Source organism: Pseudophryne corroboree, chromosome 8 (genome assembly GCF_028390025.1).
Source record: "Pseudophryne corroboree isolate aPseCor3 chromosome 8, aPseCor3.hap2, whole genome shotgun sequence".
NCBI classification, from domain to species: domain Eukaryota; kingdom Metazoa; phylum Chordata; class Amphibia; order Anura; family Myobatrachidae; genus Pseudophryne; species Pseudophryne corroboree.
In genome coordinates, this window is record NC_086451.1 from 257199678 (window position 1) to 257223351 (window position 23674).

General features: G+C 45.3%; 1 protein-coding gene across 2 annotated transcripts in view; it reads left to right on the forward strand.

The window, feature by feature from the left end:
• LOC134948908 (actin-binding protein WASF3-like) overlaps positions 1-23674 on the forward strand; it is a 251169-nt gene that overhangs the window by 101346 nt on the left and 126149 nt on the right. The window lies entirely within an intron of this gene.

Below are 23674 nucleotides of genomic sequence, written 5' to 3' on the forward strand. Positions count from 1 at the left end.
ATGATCACGGCAATGAAGGAGGCTTTGCATATCTCTGATACTGCAAGTACCACAAAAAGGGGTATTATGTGGGGGGTGAAAAAACTACCTGTAGTTTTTCCTGAATCAGAGGAATTGAATGATGTATGTGATGAAGCGTGGGTTAACCCAGATAGAAAAGTGCTAATTTCAAAAAAGTTATTGGCATTATACCCTTTCCCGCCAGAGGTTAGGGCGCGCTGGGAAACACCCCCTAAGGTGGATAAGGCGCTCACACGCTTATCAAAACAAGTGGCGTTACCGTCTCCTGATACGGCCGCCCTCAAGGATCCAGCTGATAGGAGGCTGGAAACTACCCTAAAACGTATATACACACATACTGGTGTTATACTGCGACCAGCCATCGCCTCAGCCTGGATGTGCAGTGCTGGGGTGGTCTGGTCGGATTCCCTGACTGAAAATATTGGTACCCTGGATAGGGACAGTATTTCACAGACTTTAGAGCAATTAAAGGATGCTTTTCTTTATATGCGAGATGCTCAGAGGGATATTTGCACTCTGGCATCGAGAGTAAGTGCGATGTCCATATCTGCCAGAAGAAGTTTATGGACACGACAGTGGTCAGGCGATGCGGATTCCAAACGGCATATGGAAGTATTGCCGTATAAAGGGGAGGAATTATTTGGCGTCGGTCTATCGGATCTGGTGGCCACGGCAACGGCCGGGAAATCCACCTTTTTACCTCAGACCCCCTCCCAACAGAAAAAGACACCGTCTTTTCAGCCGCAGTCCTTTCGGTCCTATAAGAACAAGCGGGCAAAAGGACAGTCATATCTGCCCCGAGGCAGAGGAAAGGGTAAGAGAGGGCAGCAAGCAGCTCCTTCCCAGGAACAGAAGCCCTCCGCGGGTTCTGCAAAGCCCTCAGCATGACGCTGGGGCTTTACAAGCGGACTCAGAAACGGTGGGGGGTCGACTCAAGAATTTCAGCGCGCAGTGGGCTTGCTCACAGGTGGACCCCTGGATCCTGCAGATAATATCTCAGGGTTACAGGTTGGAATTCGAGAAGTCTCCCCCTCGCCGTTTCCTAAAGTCTGCTCTGCCAACGTCTCCCTCAGACAGGGCGACGGTATTGGAAGCCATTCACAAGCTGTATTCTCAGCAGGGGATAGTCAAGGTACCCCTCCTACAACAGGGAAAGGGGTATTATTCCACACTATTTGTGGTACCGAAGCCGGACGGCTCGGTAAGACCTATTCTAAATCTGAAATCTTTGAACCTGTACATACAAAAATTCAAGTTCAAGATGGAGTCACTCAGAGCAGTGATAGCGAATCTGGAAGAAGGGGACTTTATGGTGTCCCTGGACATCAAGGATGCTTACCTGCATGTCCCAATTTGCCCTTCACATCAAGGGTACCTCATGTTCGTGGTGCAAAACTGTCATTATCAGTTTCAGACGCTGCCGTTTGGATTGTCCACGGCACCTCGGGTCTTTACCAAGGTAATGGCCGAAATGATGTTTCTTCTACGAAGAAAAGGCGTATTAATTATCCCTTACTTGGACGATCTCCTGATAAGGGCAAGGTCCAGAGAACAGCTGGAGGACGGAGTAGCACTAACCCAAGTAGTGCTGCAACAACACGGGTGGATTCTGAATTTCCCAAAAATCTCAGTTGACCCCGACAACACGTCTGCTGTTCCTGGGAATGATTCTGGACACGGTTCAGAAAAAGGTGTTTCTTCCGGAGGAGAAAGCCAGGGAGTTATCCGAACTTATCAGGAACCTCCTAAAACCAGGAAAAGTGTCTGTGCATCAATGCACAAGAGTCCTGGGAAAGATGGTGGCTTCTTACGAAGCAATCCCATTCGGCAGATTCCACGCACGAACTTTTCAGTGGGATCTGCTGGACAAATGGTCCGGATCGCACCTGCAGATGCATCAGCGGATAACCTTATCGCCACGGACAAGGGTGTCTCTTCTGTGGTGGTTACAGAGTGCTCATCTGTTAGAAGGCCGCAGATTCGGCATACAGGACTGGGTCCTGGTGACCACGGATGCCAGTCTGAGAGGCTGGGGAGCGGTCACACAGGGAAGAAACTTCCAGGGAGTATGGTCAAGCCTGGAGATGTCTCTTCACATAAATATACTGGAGCTAAGAGCGATTTACAATGCTCTAAGCCTGGCAAAACCCCTGCTTCAGGGTCGGCCGGTGTTGATCCAGTCGGACAACATCACGGCAGTCGCCCACGTAAACAGACAGGGCGGCACAAGAAGCAGGAGAGCAATGGCAGAAGCTGCAAGGATTCTTCGCTGGGCGGAAGATCATGTGATAGCACTGTCAGCAGTGTTCATTCCGGGAGTGGACAACTGGGAAGCAGACTTCCTCAGCCGACACGATCTACACCCGGGAGAGTGGGGACTTCATCCAGAAGTCTTCCACATGATTGTGAACCGTTGGGAAAAACCAAAGGTGGATATGATGGCGTCTCGCCTCAACAAAAAACTGGACAGGTATTGCGCCAGGTCAAGAGACCCTCAGGCAATAGCTGTGGACGCTCTGGTAACACCGTGGGTGTTCCAGTCAGTGTATGTGTTTCCTCCTCTGCCTCTCATACCCAAAGTACTGAGAATTATACGGCAAAGGGGAGTAAGAACGATACTCGTGGCTCCGGATTGGCCAAGAAGAACTTGGTACCCGGAACTTCAGGAGATGCTCACGGAAAATCCGTGGCCTCTACCTCTAAGACGGGACCTGATTCAGCAGGGACCGTGTCTATTCCAAGACTTACCGCGGCTGCGTTTGACGGCGTGGCGGTTGAACGCCGAATTCTAAGGGAAAAAGGCATTCCGGAAGAGGTCATCCCTACACTGGTTAAAGCCAGGAAGGAGGTGACTGCACAACATTATCACCGCATTTGGAGAAAATATGTTGCGTGGTGCGAGGCCAGGAAGGCCCCCACGGAGGAATTTCAATTGGGTCGATTCCTACATTTCCTGCAAACAGGATTGTCTATGGGCCTCAAGTTGGGGTCCATTAAGGTTCAAATTTCGGCCCTGTCGATTTTCTTCCAGAAAGAATTGGCTTCAGTTCCTGAAGTCCAGACTTTTGTAAAAGGAGTACTACATATACAGCCCCCGATTGTGCCCCCAGTGGCTCCGTGGGACCTTAATGTAGTTTTGGATTTTCTCAAATCCCATTGGTTTGAGCCACTCAAATCGGCGGATTTGAAATATCTTACATGGAAAGTAACCATGCTACTGGCCCTGGCTTCAGCCAGGAGAGTGTCAGAATTGGCGGCTTTATCGTATAAAAGCCCATATCTGATTTTCCATTCGGACAGGGCAGAACTGCGGACGCGTCCTCATTTTCTGCCTAAGGTGGTGTCAGCGTTTCACCTGAACCAGCCTATTGTGGTGCCTGCGGCTACTAGCGATTTGGAGGATTCCAAGTTGCTGGACGTTGTCAGGGCATTGAAAATATATATTTCAAGGACGGCTGGAGTCAGAAAATCTGACTCGCTGTTTATACTGTATGCACCCAACAAGCTGGGTGCTCCTGCTTCTAAGCAGACGATTGCTCGTTGGATTTGTAGCACAATTCAACTTGCACATTCTGTGGCAGGCCTGCCACAGCCTAAATCTGTCAAGGCCCATTCCACAAGGAAGGTGGGCTCATCCTGGGCGGCTGCCCGAGGGGTCTCGGCATTGCAACTCTGCCGAGCAGCTACGTGGTCGGGGGAGAACACGTTTGTAAAATTCTACAAATTTGATACCCTGGCTAAAGAGGACATGGAGTTCTCTCATTCGGTGCTGCAGAGTCATCCGCACTCTCCCGCCCGTTTGGGAGCTTTGGTATAATCCCCATGGTCCTGACGGAGTCCCCAGCATCCACTAGGACGTTTAGAGAAAATAAGATTTTACTTACCGATAAATCTATTTCTTGTAGTCCGTAGTGGATGCTGGGCGCCCATCCCAAGTGCGGATTGTCTGCAATACTTGTACATAGTTATTGTTACAAAAAAATCGGGTTGTTCTTGTTGTGAGCCGTCTGTTCAGAGGCTCCTACGTTGTCATACTGTTAACTGGGTTCAGATCACAAGTTGTACGGTGTGATTGGTGTGGCTGGTTTGAGTCTTACCCGGGATTCAAAATCCTTCCTTATTGTGTACGCTCGTCCGGGCACAGTATCCTAACTGAGGCTTGGAGGAGGGTCATAGGGGGAGGAGCCAGTGCACACCACCTGATCCTAAAGCTTTATTTTTGTGCCCTGTCTCCTGCGGAGCCGCTAATCCCCATGGTCCTGACGGAGTCCCCAGCATCCACTACGGACTACGAGAAATAGATTTATCGGTAAGTAAAATCTTATTTTTCATTTCAAATGATTTTGACAGTGTCTCTGAAAGATATATCTTTCACCAAAGTAGTGCATAGACACTGAGCTATTTTCCTCATTAGAAAGGCTATTTACATAATGGACTGGGTTAAAATTCCAAGGGTGGGTGCAGGGGCCATTTTATCTCAGTGCATTGAAAATCAGTGCAGTGAAAATCGTTATTCTTTCATCCATCGCTCACGTCGTACACAGTGAGCGCTGATGGATGAAAAATTTGCGGTTTTCTCAAAACATTATGGACAAACTAGACGACGGACCACCTTGCTGGCAATGATGCGGGAGCACGCATCATTGCTCGTCGTTCATCACTGGGGCATACACACTAGGCGACTTTCAGCTCAAACTCGCTCAAAACGGTCAAAATGAGCATTGAGTGTGTATGCACCTTCACTCAGTATGACAGAGTGATCTCCAGCCTTGTCCTCGTCAACACTCTCACCTGTGTTAATGAGAGAATCGCTGATATAATGTCAGCTGGTCCTTTTGTGGCAGGGCTGAAATGCAGTGAAAATATTTCTGGGATTAAGGGCCTAATTCAGCATGGACCGCTATTCAGAGAAATCATAAATTAAGTGATTTTCGAACAACTGCGCATGTGTAGCATTTGCATTACGCACGCACAAGGGGTAATAGCGAAATAAAATGCGTACAGAATGTAATCACAATGTATACGCTGTTTGACAGGAGGATGGCGTTTCTGGGCGGAAACCTGCCATTTTCTGGGTGTGTTAAAAAATGCAGGAGTGCCCAGGCATTTTTGAGGAGGGTCTCTGACGTCAGCCGACTTTGGTGCTCATTAGAAACCTCTCTCTCACTAGTATAGTGATACAAGGTGCCACTGCTGTCTAACCAAGATGGATACCAACCAGTTTGGAAATCTTTATAGAAGCAGAGGTCTAGGTCTCAGGAACAGTAGAGGTGATGTGCTGTATTCTTTTGAATATAAATAGAAGGTACTTACCCTTAAAAAATGTATTTGTCCCTTTGGTGCACCACAATAAAATGTCATCTAACCTACATATTCTATCCATTTGTACTATTTATGTAATTTAATCTTTCTCTGTTGCTTATGCCAATTTTAACTTCCAACACTCCCTTCTCTTTCACTACCTCTTACAGTTCTCTTCCTTTCATTTGAGTTATTCTCCTAATAATCTATCTCCACCGTTTACTTTCTGACACTTAGGGAATTCAGTTAAGCGTGTGAAAACCCTGCGCCACGTGGTTTTGCTATTCAGCTGCAGGAGAGGAAATGAGATCTGTGGAAATCACTTCCATCTTTTTTCACGCACTTCCAGTCGGATTTTTCCTAAAATCATTTAAAAAAAAAAAAATCACTAGAACTTCCTCGGCACCCTTGCAGAACCCTCCTAATGACTAATTAAGCAATTTGAAGTTTCTAGTTAGCTTAGTATTTATTTAGTCACTTTCCGATGCTGGGGCTTCTCCTCCAGCATCTGGATCCGGACTCCTGCTGCAGTGGTGAGTGTAATGTATGTGTGTGAGTGTGTGTAAGTGTGTGTGCGCATGAGTGTGTGTCTGGTTCGGGGGAAATGTAATAAGCTCCGATTTGGCACAATCGTGGATTTTTGGAGGTTTTTGCTGTGAGATTTAAAAGGGATGATACTGTTATAAAGGCATAACAAGCCTGGTTTTGCCTTTAATAAAATTTCCCCTTTAAATTCTGCAAAAATTTGTGTGTTTGCCAAATCGAAGCTCAGTACATTTTCCCCTTATTGTCTAAAGCCAGTGGCTGGAAGCTAGCTAATCCCTGGCACTGATGTCTGATTAGAGGCTGCAAAAGGCAGTTAGAAACGTTAACTTCTATTTTTAAGACACATAATATAAACACTTAGGAGTCCTTACCAACTACGTTTTATGTCTGATGATAGTACTCAGACAGTAAACGACTTGTGCTTGTATTAAGTGACACTGACTTTAGGGAAGAGCGGCCAGCAAAGGAGAATTGAGACCATTTAAGGTCAACCACACATCCTTTCTAGTGTTACTTCTAAATTATTGAGTCTAAACTATGGCAGAGTTACTGAATCCAACATGCAAAAGAGTTGTTATACAATACATGTGCATATATACAGAATAAACATAGATACCCAGAACAGTGACAAGTATACAAAACATAATAGAGGACATTTGGGATAATTAGTGCATAAGTAGCTGTGTGATATACAGATGGGTCCAAATTGATCTCTCCTCATACACCAGACCTCCTTCCAGAAGAGAGGAGCAGGGTTCTACAGATTCCAAAGGCAATCTCCGAAAAGATTTATTTTATGGAGCTTGATGAAAATAGGGACAGTAATGATTAGCAGGTTCATTATTAAACATAACATGCTGACAATGGGGGTAATTCCAAGTTGATCGCAGCAGGAAATTTTTTAGCAGTTGGGCAAAACCATGTGCACTGTGATAAAGCTGAATATTTATCGTATATAATACCCTTTATGAGGTCTAAGAACAATGTACGCTAACTACGTATGAAGTACCGTAAGGGTACGCACATTGCGTAACAATCGCCTAGCCGTGGTCGAGACGCTCAAGCGTTACGTTCGCTCACAGCCAAGGGATCACTGGTAGGCACGCTATTGGCTGCCGACTACCGTAATGATTCGCTATAGCGTAACGGACGCTGTATCGGGAGCGGGCTGCTCGAGCGATACAGACGCTCACGAGAATACGCTGTTGGTATCGGGCACACTTATAGGTGAGCGACTACCGCAATGCTACGCTATCAGCGTAGCGGACGCTCGAGACCACGAGGAGATCACGAGCGGCGCAGACGCTCACTATGTTAAACCTTTATCTCTAAACCATAAACAGTGTATTATGCAGCAAACCCTTTGTGTAGTGATATGGTGTAAATGCAACACAGTATAACCTTATTGATTTAAAAGCTGTTTGAGCGTCACCGACGCTCTGAGAGTACTTAACACTATAAGAAATACACAGATACCTGGGCTTAGGGTCCAACGCCTAACATATATATATTTTGAATGATATACTTGCAAAAGAATTAGTACAAATACAAATCATACACTACAATATAACATAGACTACCTAACCAGATAACTACACAGGAAATATAATACAATTACGTTTAAGAGAAAATAAGAGAAAGAGAAGAGAGAGAGAGAAAGATATGGCCCATAATAACAAGAGAGAAACAGTATGATTACGGAGAAAAACTTACGCACAAAGGAAACGATCGCATGCGCCTCTGGACATCCAGCTCCCGATTTTCAGCAATGATAACCGTTGAAGAGTGAGAGCTGGATGTGGTCGGCCTTTCTATTTATGCCCCACACACAATGCAATTCAATGGTCCCTACAATCTCATTGTTCATTGGACACAGGAATTCCTCCTCGCATTATAACAAAAGGTCATAGGTTGATTCATACAGGTGGGCTGTGACTATTTCCAACAGCTCAGGTGGGAGGGAAACTGGGTTTCCCGCCGCATGGGTAATAAAGTGCAAATAAAGTAAATGTTCATAAACTTCTTATGTCCATAACTATTCGCACGAGCGATTGATCCGCTTCAAACCAACACCGGAATATTGCTAATTAAATACTCTTCCGATGGGTACTAAACACCACTGTATTACTCCTGTCTGACCCTTCGTATCAAACAAAGAGGGATTTCTCTGTTCACGAACATTCTATATTAACCAAACTTTCAGAATCTATCAAAGGGACCATGATCTACAAAATACATTATATGGTGAAAATATGTAACGATTGAGTCGCACGCTACGATCACATAAACTCTACCGTAAATACGCATACCGTGCGCCTGCGGGTGCCCGCGACTGTGAGTATGTGCACGTACGGGAGAGCGTACGCATGCGCAGCACGGACCTGTGTGAGGTGCAAATATGGTAGTGTGCATAGAGATATTTTTCTGACTTTGACAGTCCACCCTTTGGCAGTCAACAATAACTGCCACTTCCTGAAAACATTTCAAAAAGAGAAAAATATATGTCAGGGGTCAATACATTTACATGGTTGGGTAAGGGAGGAGAGGAGAAGGTAGGAAAAGGGTATGACCTAGTGAGATAGCAGAAGCATGTGTGTATGGATCCATGTTTGGGGGGGTCATGTATCATCGTGCCGTACGTGTTGTACATCAAGCTTCGAGGTATTGCGAAGTATACATTTGAATTCCTTCTTATCCCGCGGTACAGGTCTGTGGATGGGCTGTCAAACTTTACCGAGCTCTTTTCGGCTGTGGTTGCAACAAAATGGGGGAGCACATTTTAGTTGATGATACATGAATGGGGGAGATATGTGATTGCTGATATCTGTGCCTGTATTCCCTATCGACTATGTGTGTCATTACCTGAGGGTTGTAGAAATGAAGAAAAGACATAATTACGGTAAATGCGGTGGTATTCTATGTCAGGTAAATGATCATTCGTCGATTGAGGTCTTGTTTGGTGTCTGTTGATTGCAGTCTTCTTTGTGCTTTTGCTCATAAGGTGCGAGCAAAAGCTGTCAATGTCCATAGATTTACAAAAGTGTTGGGCTAGCGTAATTTTAAAATTTCTAGGGAAACTGGGGATCCATGGCATAGTTCATCAAATCTGTGTATAAGGTTGTCAAAACTTCTTCTTTAATCCGTCTGTTGTCTGTATATCGGCTCATCAAATTCCTCGTCCAAGTGGGTCTTTTTACCTTGGAGAAAAACGGAAAAACAGGTGAAAGAAACGGACCGTATAATCGCATTTTCCTTACATCATTGTTTCTACCGTTGGGTCATATATCAAGTCCATTGGGATTACAGTTTCCTCACTCCTCAAACTCATTACCCTGGTACGCTGTTTGCACTTCATTAAAGCCTGACCGCATCTAAATATCAAGCCAATCGATATGACAACACCTAAGATACATAGGAGAAACTTCCCAACATCCATTATGACTCCTTGAGCCCAGTCTCCTAAACCAGAAAACCAATTTCGCGGGTTCAACCATGACACCCAACCGGTCAGCTCATTACCTACAGCAGCAAGAGTGAGATTGTGTCTCCTGCGAAATTCCCACTTCAATTGGAGAATATCATCCATCTTTTGGTCTATGACCTCGACCGGATCCTCGGTGCTATTCGTAATATATGTGCAACACTTCACGCCGTATTGTGTTGCCAGAGTGACACAATATCCGCCTGTCACTGCTGTGAGATAATTAAGAACCATTCTATGCTGTACCAGTTCTGTTTTATAAGCCTGAAGTTCCCTTCCAGTATACCTAAACGTGTCATCATACATTTCAGTGATATTATCTAACAAATTGGCGAGCGCAGAAATGTATTTATAATTCAGCACTCCTCTAGCGGTGCGGGTGAAATCTAACGCGATTAAGAATTGAATCCCGGTGGATTCACTTATCAGATCAGAGGCCGGATGCTCTGTCTTCTCTATCAGGTGCCTTTTAACAACGTGCTCGTAATGGGTGTGAGTATAAGGAGCTTGGGCACCACGGTGTATGTCTTTCATTTTGTCATGTGATACAGTCATTACTTCAGGCAGTACTTTTCCAATATAACACAATCCTTCAGAGTTTGGGGCAAGCCACTTGTACGCCTTTCTCCCGCATATGAAATATGCATCATCGGGGAGAACATATGGGACGGAGTAGGACATAACCATATTACACACCTTCCATGTGAAATCTCCTAACCCTAATTCTTCCATCTGCTTAGTACACGTATCAGGTTGTACGATATGTGCACAGTATCCTGGTGATACCTCTCCAACTTTAGTAATCCTATTTCCTAAGGTATACCTATACCGGAAAGATTTTCCTCTACTGGCTATGTGGCGTACAAGCTCTGTATCTGTAGGCATTCTATCTGCTCTATGCGAAAAGGTCATGGTGTGGTTACTCCATGACACTTCCCAATTTCCCGGTTTTCGGGGATTGGAGATGTTGAAACATAATAGGGACCTATCCACATGGTATTGGTGGAGCTTCAAACTAGGAGGGCTGGAGATATTAAACCTCCGGTCCACCGGTCTCCCACCATTTAACTCAAGTACCTCCTCTATCGTTAAAGGAAATGGTACTAGCCCTGATTTGCTATGACCCTGAGGTACTTGAGAGCATACCCAACAATCCGTTTTGTTTAACACATTACCCACTAAGGAGTGATAGTCACTCAATGGATGCCGGTCCATATGGATATTAAAACTGGATTGGCATTTCTTAATGCACCCATCCTCAATGACATTGTTACAGAGCCTACAGATACAGTTTTCTTCAGCTAACAATCCTTCACAATTCCTTCTATGGTCAATGCTATCGGATCGTTTTCTGATACTCGCCTTTACTTGTTGGTTAAGTTGTTCTTGGAAAACTACGCCTCCATCTCTGTCATCAGAACCCATTCCAGAACCTCTCTCGAACTCCATGGTACTCTCGCCGGAACAGACTGCTCTGGTCAACATCATGGTCAACAGGAAAATCCGGATCACAGTCTCTTGAGGCAAGTCCATCTTAGGAGGAGACGAAGAAGAATGAGAAGGGGGAAAAATAATTTGAGGGAGAGGGGATGGGAAGTGGAGAAAAACAATAAAAGGGAACAGGGGATCGACAACTGCTTTTGATCTTGTGGTTCTCGATGCTCAGGTGCCGCCTTAGTCCTCCTGGAACAGACACTCCAGTGATACAACCTCTACCGTCTGTTCCTTATCACAGGACTTCTCTGGATCAGCGACCTTCTTACAGTGGGACGAATGAACCCAAGTCTCTCTCTCAGCAACCTTCAATGCTGTAGTGCTGGTCAATAAGACCTGGTATGGTCCTTCCCATCTGTCAATAAGGCAACCTGAGCGTAGAAAATTCCGTATCATTACATAATCCCCAGGTTCAATGTCATGACAATTACTATCTGGTAAATCAGGAATCACTAACTTCAGATTATCATTTTGATTCCTTAACTGTTTACTCATGTTAATCAAGTATTTTACAGTCACTTCATTGTTACACTTCAAATCATCCTGAGGGTTAATCATAACATGTGGTTGTCGACCAAACAAGATTTCAAAGGGAGACAGATTAAGAGGGGACCTAGGAGTGGTTCTGATGCTGTACAGTACAATGGGTAGAGCTTCTGGCCATGTCAATCCTGTCTCTGCCATCACTTTACTCAGTTTATTTTTAATAGTGCTGTTCACTCTTTCCACTTTCGCACTCGCCTGTGGACGGTATGGAGTGTGCAGCTTGCTATCAATTCCCATCAACTTACACATTGCTTGAAAGACATCACCTGTAAAATGGGTACCCCTATCACTTTCGATAATTCTAGGGATACCATATCTACATACAAATTCCTGCACAATTTTCTTAGCAGTAAACATAGCGGTATTTGTGGCCGCCGGAAATGCTTCGACCCAATTTGAGAAAACATCTATACAAACAAGTACATATTTCAAATTTCGACAAGGGGGTAATTGAATGAAGTCAATCTGTATTACCTGGAAAGGACCGCCGGCAGGTGGGATATGGGATGGTTCTGTAGGTATTGCCTTTCCAATATTCTTTCTCAAACAGGTAAGGCATGACATGGCTCTTTTACTCGCATGAGAGGAGAATCCTGGGGCACACCAATATGCTCTTACCAACTTGCACATCCCTTCCCTGCCCAGATGAGTCAGCCCGTGAGCTGCCTCAGCTAAACATGGAAGGTATGCTCTGGGGGCCACCGGTTTACCTTGTCCATCCGTCCAGAGTCCTGAGGACTCCTGGCCATATCCCTTTGCCTTCCAGACTGCCTTTTCCTGTGTGGAACACAAATTTTGCATCTCACACAACTTCTGTGTGTTGATGGTATTAAATACCATCAGTTGTGTGGTGTCTGTCTGTCTGGGGGTAGCAGCTGCTAACTTAGCTGCTTCGTCTGCTCGGCTGTTACCAAGCGATACTGGGTCTTGGCTATATGTATGTGCTTTACATTTGATAACAGCCACTCTGTCGGGTTCCTGTATCGCTGTTAGAAGCCTTTTTATGTGAGCTGCATGCGCTACCGGTGTACCAGCTGCCGTCATGAAATTTCTGAGGCGCCATAGGGCTCCGAAATCATGGACTACCCCAAATGCGTATCTAGAATCGGTGTAGATATTGGCTGATTTGCCCTTAGCCAATTCACATGCTCTGGTTAGGGCGACCAGTTCAGCAACCTGGGCTGAGTGAGGTGGGCCTAGCGGTTCCGCTTCTATGGTGCCTTGGTCATCTATGACTGCATATCCAGTACACAAGTCTCCCGAGTCTGACTGTCTATGACAACTACCGTCCGTGTAGAACGTAAGTTCTGCATCTTCCAGTGGGTTGTCACTGATGTCAGGCCTTGCGGTAAAATTTTGGGTCAAATATTCTATACAATCATGAGTGTCTTCCTTTGTATTAAATCCTCCTTCCCCAGTACTCTCATCCTCCACCCTTTGGGTCTGTCCAGACACACTTGGGAGATATGTTGCAGGATTTAATGCACTGCATCTCCTTATGGTGATGTTTACGGGGGCCATTAGTGCCAATTCCCATCTTGTAAACCGTGCTGATGAGACGTGCCTGGTTTGGGCAGAATTTAACAAGGCTGACACTGCATGCGGTGTATGAATTGTGAGGTTGTGACCTAGCACGACATCTTCGCTTTTCGTTACTAGCAATGCTATCGCAGCAATGCTTCGCAAGCATGTGGGGAGGGATCGCGCTACCGTATCTAGCTGAGCGCTGTAGTATGCTACTGGCCTGCTGGCATCACCGTGCTTTTGGGTTAGTACGCCTGCCGCGCAACCAGCACTTTCTGTTCCGTATAGTTCAAAGGGTTTCCCATAGTCCGGCATACCTAATGCTGGTGCCTGCGTTAGGCACTGTTTAAGTCTCTCAAATGCTGCCTCAGACTCGTCTGTATGCGAAATCCGATCAGGTTTGTTTGAGGAGACCATTTCCTGCAAAGGTAACGCTAAAATGGAAAACCCTGGGATCCAATTACGGCAATACCCACACATTCCTAAAAATGTTCTGATCTGTTGCTGGGTTTGTGGCAGAGTCATGTCTCTAATTGCTTGAATTCTATCAGCGGTCAGGTGTCTCAGTCCTTGTGTTAGACAGTGTCCCAAATATTTTACCTTAGTTTGGCATAATTGCAACTTGTCTTTGGAAACCTTGTGTCCTGTGTCTGAAAGATGAAACAGGAGCTGTTTCGTATCTTTCAGAGATGCTTCCAATGAATCAGAACACAGTAGTAGATCATCCACGTACTGTATTAATACTGATCCACTCACTGGTTGGAAAGACTGTAAACAATCATGCAAAGCCTGGGAAAATATACTTGGACTGTCTATGAAACCTTGTGGTAATCGAGTCCATGTGTATTGGACTCCTCTGTATGTAAATGCAAACAAATATTGACTGTCAGGGTGCAGAGGTACCGAAAAGAAAGCGGAGCAGAGGTCAATAACAGTGAAAAATTTCGCAGTGGGAGGGATTTGCATTAGGATGACAGCTGGATTTGGCACTACGGGGAACTGACTCTCAACTATTTTGTTAATCCCCCTTAGATCCTGCACTAGCCGGTAACCCCTCCCCCCACTCTTTTTAACAGGGAAGATGGGACTATTGGCAGTGCTGGACGTTCTTACCAGAATGCCCTGTTGTAGCAAGCGCTCTATTACGGGATAAACTCCTAACTCCACCTCTGGCTTCAGAGGGTACTGTGGGATTTTTGGAGCTATCCTACCATCTTTTACTTGTACAACTACCGGAGCTACGTTTGCCATTAATCCAGTGTCCTGTCCATCTTTAGTCCAAAGTGACTCTGGTATCTGAGATGTCATTTCTTCTACTTGGGAGGGAGTCCTATTTGTCATAGTGGTATGTGACATTAATTTTGACGGGGAGTCTAACATGTCTCGTACTTCCTGAGCGTGATTCTCAGGTATGTCCAAGAATACACCTTCAGGAGTACAATAAATGACGCACCCCATTTTACACAATAAGTCTCTACCCAGGAGATTGGTCGGTGCCGATGCAGCCAGCAAAAAGGAATGCTTGGTATGTAAAGGCCCTACTGTAATCTCAGCTGGTTTGCTAACAGGGTAGTGCTGGACTACTCCCGTTACCCCTATGGCTGGAATTGTCTTACCAGTGGTTCTCATGCCCACTGTCGAATTTATCACTGATTTGGCCGCCCCTGTGTCTACAAGAAAGTTTAATGATTTACCAGCTACATTGATTGCAATTTCTGGTTCACTTCCAAGGCTTGCAATCAATTTTACTGGCTGCAGATTACAGGTATGGCCACACCCCTATTGGGTATGGTGACCTCCCTGAATTCCGCTGGTAGCAACTACCTGTGAAGGGGTTAAATGGGAACTCCCAGAGGCTTGCCAATCTCTGTTTGGGGGGTATCTTTTTGTTTCCCCTGCATGTGGCTCATAACTCCGTTTCTGCGGACCCTGCTCCCAATGTCGTGTGTCGTGTCGTTGTCTAGGGGTTTGATAAGATTTTTGTACATTTCTCGATCTACAGTCTCGTGCAAAGTGTCCCTGTTTGTGACAAAAATAACATGTCACTATATTTGACTTTCCCACAGGGTTTGGTGATGTTAACACAGGCTGTTTTGTGGTCAGGGCCTGTATACTTACTGCCATTAACTTATCACTTTGTTGTTCCCTGTGTCTGGTGATGTTCCTATCGTGATCAATAGCAGCCTCTCTCAAAGTAGCCACAGACAGACCTCGCCAACATGGTTGTGTGGTCTGTACCCTAGTCTTTAATGATTCTTTTAAACCATCCATCAGTACCGATACTGCTACTTCTCGATGGTTTATGTTTGTTTTAATGTCCTCTATGCCTGTGTATTTTGCCATTTCTGATAATGCTCTGTGAAAATACTCTGCAGCTGTCTCTGACTCCTTCTGTTTAATGGAGAATATCTTGTTCCATCTGACTACCGCTGGGAAATGTTCTTTTAACTGTAAGTTTATTCTTTTTACATTGTCTTTGTTGTACACATCTGTAAGAGGTACATCCTGATCTAATCCGCAATCAGCTAAAAATTGAGTTGCGTCAACATTGGAGGGTAAACATGCTCTCAGCAATATCTGCCAGTCTTTATTGTTGGGCTCTACAGTGTTACCTAAGTCTCTGATGTATTTTTGACTGGCAACTAAGTCTTTTCTAGGGTCAGGGAATTCAGACACGATGGTCCTTAATTCCATTCTGGAAAATGGGCTATACATGGCAATGTTCCTCACAGGGGTGACCCCTGTTGTGTCAGTTTTCCCATTTGGAACAGCTATTACCCTAACAGGATTAACTCTAACAACATCACTCTGTGTGGGTTCTACAGCCTGTGGTGAAATGGCTTCAGCATAGTGTATGGTGCCGTACTTACCTGTAGACACGACCTCACCTATCCCTCCGCTAGGGGCCTTTGTTACTAGTCTCGTGGGTGGAGCTGTGCCTACTGTGGTCTCTGCTATGGTGGCTGCTAGAGAGAGCGCTGAAATTGTTGCCGATTCGTCTTCTTGATCACACTCCTGAGGAAAGTTCAAAACAGGGTACAACTTGCACGGGTTAATACTTGCATTGGTTAATTGGTTAACATTATCTTTAACATTTATACAGTTGCTAAGTGTTTGTGTGTTACACCTTAGTGCGTCATTCTCCGCAACCAATTTCTCTCCTGATATGTATGGTGGCGGTGGGGCCGTGGCTATCAGTTTTCTGATTGAGCCAGATCCCGCCGCCTGAGCCAATCCTCTCTGTATGTCACCCTCCTGTTGCCACAACTGCAAATAATCATAATGCTTGATTCGTCTCTTTGTTGATTTAATGAGACATATCCTTCTCCTTAAATTCGTTAGCACTTCTGTGCTGAAGCTACCTACTCTTGGGAATTTCTCCCCGTCATGTACCGTCATTCTCTCCCATTCATCACATAATACTTCTGTGTGACTTCCGTACTTCTCACACATTACGTACCTTGCCGACCCAACGGGCCGGTTTACGGAATCAACCCGAACCGAGGTTGATCGCCTCCTTCCTGAACAACTGGCCCCCATTATTTGCAGGTGTTACGGACCCTTACAAAAAACCGAGAGGTTCACGATAGGTTGACGGTAAGGTTTACCGAGCACCTTACTCACTCTGCCCACGCCGACCAATGCGACCTGATCACACCGACCTGGTGCTGGCGCACTCGACACAGGGCACCCTATAAACCTCTATTTACTGGAACATGCGAGGGTTATCCGAAGAACACTTACTCTTTCCAGTAACTATTGGTTGTTGGACAATTCCTGAGTGACCAGCGAACTTCCCTTCAGAAAATAAAAAATTACACAAATCACGTCAGAATGTACAAATAGCGTTTATGACCCGTGGTACGTAAATGGTACTGGTCAGGTTTACTAATTTGCACACAATTACGTGCTGTACAATCGTTCAGCACATAAGCAACTAATCTTATGTGCTGGGCGACCAGTGGAATCGAAAATTGCGGCTGCGAATTCCTTCAGCGAGCTTGTATGGCCTATATGGGTGTTGCACCAACCTTTTTGGGCGTAGTGCCTGTGGACTGTATAGCGGACTTCCTTGTCTGCTGTTCCTGAACCTGCTGGCCTGCTATGACCTCCTGGTCTGTTACAGTATGACCTCCTGGTCCGCTATACTCTAATGCTCAATTTTATGTTTAACCAAGGATGCCTCCCTAGCCACCGTGCATGTCACATACACGTATGTTCTCACGAGTACTCGGTGATTTCTTTTGGTTCAACCTCAAAATTGTATAAATGACAAAAAAAAAAACACTCACTCACCACATGTACACTTTTGTTTCTATCTCTATTTCTGCGCAGAAATTTCTCTTTAGACCAGATGTGTTACAAATTAGGAGAAGGATCTATTAATTTAAATTTCGAATGTTAAAATAAATTTGCGCTATTTATCGCCTGTTGCGTTATTTATCTCTTACCTGTAAAAATAACACTTGTGATTTGAGTTACGTGGGCGTACACGGACGCTCCGTTGCGTAATGTACGCTGCGTGCGTCGGTCCTTGGGTTGCGTACGCAAGTCTCAGTCCTTTAGAGACACGTGTACGCACAGCAAAGATCCACCGTAACACAATTTATATGTTTATCAATGTATATGATCCTTTATCATCTACCCCGTACCACACTGACTCCGCCTTGTCTCTCAGGCAACGCTGTGTTTATCTATACTTTAACTATATTACCTTTTCACTCTTACACTAAAATAGCGGCAAATCTCTCTTTAACACGTTTTATCAATTATATGTCTAAAAAAAAAATTTAATTTAATGGCAAACAGGAGAGTGATATACGAAAATACACAAATGAAAAGAAATGCAGATATGCGTGCGTGTGTATGCAAGACAGGAAAAAAAATAAAATAAACAGTTTTAAAAAGACACTAACGTTTTGTTCCGGTCCCGGATTCCTTCAGCACTCTTTACTTAAGCGAAGCAGACGCTTATCCAAACAGCACTACGAGGAATATGATCTCCCGCCCTTTGCTGCTGGATAATGTCTGCTGAAATTACCTAGTGCAGATATGTGAAGGACAGGACGAGCCGCCAATTGATAAAGCTGAATATTTATCGTATATAATACCCTTTATGAGGTCTAAGAACAATGTACGCTAACTACGTATGAAGTACCGTAAGGGTACGCACGTTGCGTAACAATCGCCTAGCCGTGGTCGAGACGCTCAAGCGTTACGTTCGCTCACAGCCAAGGGATCACTGGTAGGCACGCTATTGGCTGCCGACTACCGTAATGATTCGCTATAGCGTAACGGACGCTGTATCGGGAGCGGGCTGCTCGAGCGATACAGACGCTCACGAGAATACGCTGTTGGTATCGGGCACACTTATAGGTGAGCGACTACCGCAATGCTACGCTATCAGCGTAGCGGACGCTCGAGACCACGAGGAGATCACGAGCGGCGCAGACGCTCACTATGTTAAACCTTTATCTCTAAACCATAAACAGTGTATTATGCAGCAAACCCTTTGTGTAGTGATATGGTGTAAATGCAACACAGTATAACCTTATTGATTTAAAAGCTGTTTGAGCGTCACCGACGCTCTGAGAGTACTTAACACTATAAGAAATACACAGATACCTGGGCTTAGGGTCCAACGCCTAACATATATATATTTTGAATGATATACTTGCAAAAGAATTAGTACAAATACAAATCATACACTACAATATAACATAGACTACCTAACCAGATAACTACACAGGAAATATAATACAATTACGTTTAAGAGAAAATAAGAGAAAGAGAAGAGAGAGAGAGAAAGATATGGCCCATAATAACAAGAGAGAAACAGTATGATTACGGAGAAAAACTTACGCACAAAGGAAACGATCGCATGCGCCTCTGGACATCCAGCTCCCGATTTTCAGCAATGATAACCGTTGAAGAGTGAGAGCTGGATGTGGTCGGCCTTTCTATTTATGCCCCACACACAATGCAATTCAATGGTCCCTACAATCTCATTGTTCATTGGACACAGGAATTCCTCCTCGCATTATAACAAAAGGTCATAGGTTGATTCATACAGGTGGGCTGTGACTATTTCCAACAGCTCAGGTGGGAGGGAAACTGGGTTTCCCGCCGCATGGGTAATAAAGTGCAAATAAAGTAAATGTTCATAAACTTCTTATGTCCATAACTATTCGCACGAGCGATTGATCCGCTTCAAACCAACACCGGAATATTGCTAATTAAATACTCTTCCGATGGGTACTAAACACCACTGTATTACTCCTGTCTGACCCTTCGTATCAAACAAAGAGGGATTTCTCTGTTCACGAACATTCTATATTAACCAAACTTTCAGAATCTATCAAAGGGACCATGATCTACAAAATACATTATATGGTGAAAATATGTAACGATTGAGTCGCACGCTACGATCACATAAACTCTACCGTAAATACGCATACCGTGCGCCTGCGGGTGCCCGCGACTGTGAGTATGTGCACGTACGGGAGAGCGTACGCATGCGCAGCACGGACCTGTGTGAGGTGCAAATATGGTAGTGTGCATAGAGATATTTTTCTGACTTTGACAACTGCAGGGGGGGGGGGCAGATATAACATTTGCAGAGAGAGTTAGATTTGGGTGGGTTATTTTGTAGAGATGAGCGGGTTCGGTTCCTCGGAATCCGAACCCCCCCGAACTTCAGCCTTTTTACACGGGTCCGAGGCAGACTCGGATCTTCCCGCCTTGCTCGGCTAACCCGAGCGCGCCCGAACGTCATCATCCCGCTGTCGGATTCTCGCGAGGCTCGTATTCTATCGCGAGACTCGGATTCTATATAAGGAGCCACGCGTCGCCGCCATTTTCACACGTGCATTGAGATTGATAGGGAGAGGACGTGGCTGGCGTCCTCTCCGTTAGTAGATAGAGACACTTGAGTTGATTACTTAGTAATTTTGGGGAGCATTAGGAGTACTCAGAGTGCAGAGTTTTGCTGATAGTTAGTTACTAGTGACTGACCACTTTATTATTTAATATAATCCGTTCTCTGCCTGAAAAAAAACGATACACAGTCACATACCATATCTGTGCTCAGCCTCAGTGTGCTGCATGATAATATCATCTATGTATATCTGACTGTGCTGAGTGCTCACTGCTCACACAGCTGAATTGTGGGGGAGACTGGGGTGCAGTTATAGCAGGAGTACAGTGCACACTTTTGCTGCCAGTGTGACTGACCAGTGACCACCAGTATATTGTCTGCCTGAAAAAGTTAAACACTCCTGTGGTGTTTTTTTTTTTTATTCTATAAACGCATTCTGCTGACAGTGTCCAGCAGGTCCGTCATTCATTATATTATATAAATATTTACCTGCAGTAGTGTTATATTTTTTTTGTTCATCTCTATCATCTTTATCATCTCTATATTAGCAGACGCAGTACGGTAGTCCACGGCTGTGGCTACCTCTGTGTCGTCAGTGCTCGTCCATAATTGTATACCTACCTGTGGTGGGGTTTTTTTTTCTATCTTCTTCATACTAGTAGTTTAGGAGTCTGCTGACAGTGTCCAGCAGGTCCGTCATTATATTATATATACCTGCAGTAGTGATATATATATATTTTTTATATCATTATCATCTCTATACTAGCAGACGCAGTACGGTAGTCCACGGCTGTAGCTACCTCTGTGTCGTCAGTGCTCGTCCATAATTGTATACCTACCTGTGGTGGGTTTTTTTTTTCTATCTTCTTCATACTAGTAGTTTAGGAGTCTGCTGACAGTGTCCAGCAGGTCCGTCATTATATTATATATACCTGCAGTAGTGATATATATATATTTTTTATATCATTATCATCTCTATACTAGCAGACGCAGTACGGTAGTCCACGGCTGTAGCTACCTCTGTGTCGTCAGTCACTCGTCATCCATAAGTATACTAGTATCCATCCATCTCCATTGTTTACCTGAGGTGCCTTTTAGTTGTGCCTATTAAAATATGGAGAACAAAAATGTTGAGGTTCCAAAAATAGGGAAAGATCAAGATCCACTTCCACCTCGTGCTGAAGCTGCTGCCACTAGTCATGGCCGAGACGATGAAATTCCATCAACGTCGTCTGCCAAGGCCGATGCCCAATGTCATAGTACAGAGCATGTAAAATCCAAAACACAAAATATCAGTAAAAAAAGGACTCAAAAATCTAAAATAAAATCGTCGGAGGAGAAGCGTAAACTTGCCAATATGCCATTTACCACACGGAGTGGCAAGGAACGGCTAAGGCCCTGGCCTATGTTCATGGCTAGTGGTTCAGCTTCACATGAGGATGGAAGCACTCAGCCTCTCGCTAGAAAAATGAAAAGACTTAAGCTGGCAAAAGCACAGCAAAGAACTGTGCGTTCTTCGAAATCACAAATCCACAAGGAGAGTCCAATTGTGTCGGTTGCGATGCCTGACCTTCCCAACACTGGACGTGAAGAGCATGCGCCTTCCACCATTTGCACGCCCCCTGCAAGTGCTGGAAGGAGCACCCGCAGTCCAGTTCCTGATAGTCAGATTAAAGATGTCAATGTTGAAGTACACCAGGATGAGGAGGATATGGGTGTTGCTGGCGCTGGGGAGGAAATTGACAAGGAGGATTCTGATGGTGAGGTGGTTTGTTTAAGTCAGGCACCCGGGGAGACACCTGTTGTCCGTGGGAGGAATATGGCCATTGACATGCCTGGTGAAAATACCAAAAAAATCAGCTCTTCGGTGTGGAAGTATTTCAACAGAAATGCGGACAACAGGTGTCAACCCGTGTGTTGCCTTTGTCAAGCTGTAATAAGTAGGGGTAAGGAATTTAACCACCTCGGAACATCCTCCCTTATACGTCACCTGCAGCGCATTCATCATAAGTCAGTGACAAGTTCAAAAACTTTGGGCGACAGCGGAAGCAGTCCACTGACCAGTAAATCCCTTCCTCTTGTAACCAAGCTCACGCAAACCACCCCACCAACTCCCTCAGTGTCAATTTCCTCCTTCCCCAGGAATGCCAATAGTCCTGCAGGCCATGTCACTGGCAATTCTGACGAGTCCTCTCCTGCCTGGGATTCCTCCGATGCATCCTTGCGTGTAACGCCTACTGCTGCTGGCGCTGCTGTTGTTGCTGCTGGGAGTCGATGGTCATCCCAGAGGGGAAGTCGTAAGACCACTTTTACTACTTCCACCAAGCAATTGACTGTCCAACAGTCCGTTGCGAGGAAGATGAAATATCACAGCAGTCATCCTGCTGCAAAGCGGATAACTGAGGCCTTGGCATCCTGGGCGGTGAGAAACGTGGTTCTGGTATCCATCATTACTGCAGAGCCAACTATAGACTTGATTGAGGTACTGTGTCCCCGGTACCAAATACCATCTAGGTTCCATTTCTCTAGGCAGGCGATACCGAAAATGTACACAGACCTCAGAAAAAGACTCACCAGTGTCCTAAAAAATGCAGTTGTACCCAATGTCCACTTAACCACGGACATGTGGACAAGTGGAGCAGGGCAGACTCAGGACTATATGACTGTGACAGCCCACTGGGTAGATGTATTGACTCCCGCTGCAAGAACAGCAGCGGCGGCACCAGTAGCAGCATCTCGCAAACGCCAACTCTTTCCTAGGCAGGCTACGCTTTGTATCACCGCTTTCCAGAATACGCACACAGCTAAAAACCTCTTACGGCAACTGAGGAAGATCATCGCAGAATGGCTTACCCCAATTGGACTCTCCTGTGGATTTGTGGCATCGGACAACGCCAGCAATATTGTGTGTGCATTAAATATGGGCAAATTCCAGCACGTCCCATGTTTTGCACATACCTTGAATTTGGTGGTGCAGAATTATTTAAAAAATGAGAGGGGCGTGCAAGAGATGCTGTCGGTGGCCAGAAGAATTGCGGGACACTTTCGGCGTACAGGCACCACGTACAGAAGACTGGAGCAACACCAAAAATGCCTGAACCTGCCCTGCCATCATCTGAAGCAAGAAGTGGTAACGAGGTGGAATTCAACCCTCTATATGCTTCAGAGGTTGGAGGAGCAGCAAAAGGCCATTCAAGCCTATACAACTGACCACGATATAGGAGGTGGAATGCACCTGTCTCAAGCGCAGTGGAGAATGATTTCAACGTTGTGCAAGGTTCTGCAACCTTTTGAACTTGCCACACGTGAAGTCAGTTCAGACACTGCCAGCCTGAGTCAGGTCATTCCCCTCATCAGGCTTTTGCAGAAGAAGCTGGAGACATTGAAGGAGGAGCTAACACTGAGCGATTCCGCTAGGCATGTGGGACTTGTGGATGGAGCCCTTAATTCGCTTAACAAGGATTCACGGGTGGTCAATCTGTTGAAATCAGAGCACTACATTTTGGCCACCGTGCTCGATCCTAGATTTAAAACCTACGTTGTATCTCTCTTTCCGGCAGACACAAGTCTGCAGGGGTTCAAAGAACTGCTGGTGAGAAAATTGTCAAGTCAAGCGGAACGCGACCTGTCAACATCTCCTCCTTCACATTCTCCCGCAACTGGGGGTGCGAGGAAAAGGCTCAGAATTCCGAGCCCACCCGCTGGCGGTGATGCAGGGCAGTCTGGAGCGACTGCTGATGCTGACATCTGGTCCGGACTGAAGGACCTGACAACGATTACGGACATGTCGTCTACTGGCACTGCATATGATTCTCTCTCCATTGAAAGAATGGTGGAGGATTATATGAGTGACCGCATCCAAGTAGGCACGTCAGACAGTCCGT